The sequence below is a fragment of the Myotis davidii genome, unplaced genomic scaffold (assembly GCF_000327345.1).
Source record: "Myotis davidii unplaced genomic scaffold, ASM32734v1 scaffold143, whole genome shotgun sequence".
Lineage (NCBI taxonomy): Eukaryota > Metazoa > Chordata > Mammalia > Chiroptera > Vespertilionidae > Myotis > Myotis davidii.
This window is the reverse complement of record NW_006294876.1, coordinates 3,494,227-3,498,413: the sequence shown is the minus strand read 5'-3', so window position 1 is coordinate 3,498,413 and position 4,187 is coordinate 3,494,227.

Below are 4,187 nucleotides of genomic sequence, written 5' to 3'. Positions count from 1 at the left end.
GTAGAATCCCCTTTTATAATACTACGTTTTTTGGCTGTTGAACTATTCCCTTTCATTGGTTTGAGTTACGCTTTTTAATTAACTTCTAATGCATAGTTAATGTAATTAAACCATTAAAAGTTAAAAATTCTACAGATTGTCTCATATTAAAGTATATGTTATAATTTAAGACTTTTTTGTTATGGTTGTTTTGGTTATTTTGGTTCATCCTCTGTGTTTTATACTTAAGACATTAAAAGCCAGAGCTATTTTAAGTTGAAATGCCCTTAACTCCCTTGAATCAACCACACTTATGTTGCTTTTTCCTTCCTTAAAGTTATGATGTTATAGGCTATTGCTTCTCAAATTTTGCGAAGGAATAAATCAACTAGTGTGACAGTTGTTAAACCATAAAGGTTCTAAGTGAAAATGATTTGTCTGCACTATGAAACTCCATTCAGATTCCTGTAGTGGCCTGTGAACTTCTTCATGGTCTTGATCTAAGTACTTAATCCACTTTAGATCCATTTTATGAATATTGTGTATGTGTAGATTATAATTTATGTAAAAATAATATAAGCATTGCATTATATGTTTTAATTTCTTACATGTTAGTAAAAAAGACACTTAAACCATTTGATTTATAACCTTGTATCTGCCCCCTTAAACATTTTCGTAGAGGATCCAGCATAGTTCAGTGCTTCCTTCCTATGTAACACTGGTCTAAATGCTTGCCCATCGAAACCCTGATAGCGCAAACACTGCCTCCCGTACCGCGGCTCCCTGTGATCCGTGACTAATCCTGCGGGCACTGCAGAGAATGTTCCGTCCGAGTCGGAACTGCGGACCGCCTGCCTGGAAGGGTGACGTCACCTCCATGTGTGCCTGCGCATGCGCAGCGCCCCTGATGCAGGGATTTGTCACCCTGCTCTTTGTGTTCAGGGGTGTGTGGCGCCTGCGTTTCCCCCAGATAAACTAATGAGTGAAATTCAGTAATTACCACCAAGACTTGATACTGATGGTAATCTTCCAGCTCACTATGTAATGTTCCTTTTGGTTGATGTTTTAAAATGCTGCTGTATTTAGCAGCACACTTTTATTATTGCGAGAATCTGTGTTCTTAAAGAATAAGGTGGTTTTTGTTTGTTTTGCTTTTCAATTTCTGTCACTTTCCGTTTAACCATTTAGTACATGCCACGGTATAGCTGACAGGGTCTCTGAAACGGATGAGGAGCACAGCTGGTCTTGTGGGTTGTCCTCTAAGGACAAACCCCAGGGCAGGAGGCAGGCAGGCGGTTCAGAACAAGGGGACGACGGTTCATTCCTTCAGCCAAATGATCAGGTTACTGGCAACTGATTGTCAAACCTCAGAGGGAAGGCAGGGGTCAGGGGCGGGGGTGTAGAAATCAACCAGTGTACTTGCATGCATATAAGCATAACCAATGGACACAGACAATAGGGGGGTGAAGGCCTGGGCTGGGGGACAGGGGCAGGTTGGAAGAGGTCAATGGGGGGAAAGGGGGGGGGACATATGTAATATTTTCAACAATAAAGATTTTAAAAATGAAAAACAAATAAAAATAAATTAACCTGTGTTTTAGTTTAAGATTATCTTTAAAAATTTGATTCATTTTTTAACTCATTTATTTCATCTTAACTTTTTAAACCACAATGTGAAAAAAAACAACAACAAAACCCCACACTTTTAGAATAATGTGGTATATAAAAGCTTCTACTCATTGTGAACATATTTCCATAGTCCTTTTTTTCCCCTTCTTAAATAAATAAAAAAAAATGTGGGGGGGTTTGTTGTTCCTTTTCTATTTGTCTTTAAAAAAAAATCTAATACCACGGAAGTGACCAAGTGAGTGAGCATTCTGGTCAGCAATGACTCGCTTCAAAAGGTATTTGTCAACAATAATAATACAGCACCTCCTTGCAGAGCCTCAGGATAAAATTGAGAAATTGATTTGACCAGTGAGGTATTAGATAGTTGGTTTCAGACCATCGATTCGGCTAAAAGATTTTCCGTTGTTGAATGATAACTTGTGGAATATTTCCTCCTAGGGCAGAGAGGTTAATTTTCCTTCTTATAAATCATGCTATAGGAGTGGCCACCTGAAAACACTGAGCTTATATTTCACAACTTAACCTAGAAAGTGCTGAGGAGCATTGGGGTGCTTGCATGGGGGTTCAGGGTGAGAAGCTGGGGAAGTATGTTCATTTGTTCATTCATTCATTCATTCACCCATCCATGTTTATTGACCGTGCTGTGCCTGGCCCTGTCCTGGTGTCTGGGATGCAGCAGGGAGCAAAGCAGCCATGCTCTGGCTGGCAGGTGGATTTAAGGGAAATATGGGTAATTTATGAGCAGGAGTTTAAACTGTATCTCAGACTGACATGCTGCGGAACCTAACAGCAGTTTAAAAGTTGGTAACAGTCACTTTTGGCAAGTTATACCATGCTGAACCTGGGAGTTACGATCTTTTTAAAGAGTATGTTAAAACCTCTAAATATTCAAATTCATTTGTTTTAGGAAGAGGGGTCATTTGTATTGACTTGAAACTGGAAAGAGGAAAGAAAATCGTCAAGCGCTACCTGCATGTTTATATTAACACCGATAAAACCTGATTTTTTACCCAAACCCTTTTTCCCCCAATGGTAGACAGCAACTATTAAATCTCAGGATCTGAGAGTAATGCCACATGCTCTGTGAACATTCTGACCAGCTTCCTCGCAGACTTGGATTGAAGGAGCACTTGTTTGCGTGGTTTGGGACGTCCCCAGGAAACATCTCTGCCCCAGTGGATGAGCCTGGGCTGACTGCAGTCTGGGCCATGTTCTGTCTCCTGGAGCTAGCATTTCATTAAAACCCACATGGGCCTCTCTGTCTCAGGTGGCAAAAAGTCCTTTAAATTGTAACCAAAACCCATCCATCTTTCTGCGCACGTCAGTGTACGTTCTATGCATTTAGAAAAAGGTAGATGCTGTACACAAGATGAGTACAACTAAGTGCCCTCTGACTTTGCCCACTTACCTCTTTCAAGTTGCTCTTCTTTTGTCTGCCCTATCTCTTCTAGTTGTTGTTTTGTTTTTTTAAAAATCAAAATTATCTTTGTGGTACCCTCTTCCACCTATTATTAGCATTTTCAAACAACCTTGGTGACACTTAGAAGTAAAACTGCTGCTGACTCCTGGTCTGTGGCTCAAAGATGAGGTTTGTGGTCTCAGAAGTATGGCTCCAGGTGGTCTGTGCTGTTCCTTTCCCTCTTCGTGCGTGTGCTGCGGAAGGTGTGTGCTTCCCGGGATAGTCACTGAGCGTAGCCCTTTGTTCCTAAAGTCTAGGAACCACAGCAAGGTCCTGTAGTGCGTGAGGAAAGAAGACAGAGGCAGTTGTCTTGTCTGTAGTGTAATCTAGAATCAGTGGAATGGCACAGAAGCCATTTCTTCGTAATTTGTTTTTATAGTCACATACTCTGTTTTCATAAATGGCTCCTCAGGGCATGGTACAGAATCTGCCTTTTTGATCTAAGAATATTTCATGGCTGAGTTCTTCCTGCTTCTAATTAAAAGTTACGTGATGTACTTAATCTGGCTTTAATATGTATACATACTTTCTCAGTCTTTTGCTTCTTGGATTTTTTTTAAAAAATGGAAACGCGATAAAAAACAATGCTGTAGGTGACCACCATAATACCCACACACTCAATTTCTTTGTGTGATTAGTTTTATATTTCTGCTCCCCCCACCCCCTCCTATTTTCTTTTCTGTTTAAAAAGTTTTAATTGACAGTTTCAATAAAATTAGCATCTCTTTTCCTGTGACACATTCAACAAAAACATAGTGATAAAGCTGTTTCGAATTTGTATTCTAGTCTGTGTTTGGACATGGACATATATCACAATGCATGTGTAACACATTTCAACACCAGTTCAGCCGTCGATTCTGTGCCTTTCCTCCTCTAGAAAGACTGAGTTTTATTTAGGGGAGAAACTCAGGAACTGTGATGGGCTAATGTAACTGCAGTTTTAAGAAACTGAAGCTACATGGGAATGAGCTTGTTGCTTATAGTAGGACATAGGAAGTTGCGATTTTCATTGTTAAATTTTGTTTTCTTTTTACATCCATATGATATTCTTCCTGTGGGGTGGCCTGAAACATGGCAGCGCTAACTTCTGTCATTCACTCCATCCAGGGTATGATAAGTA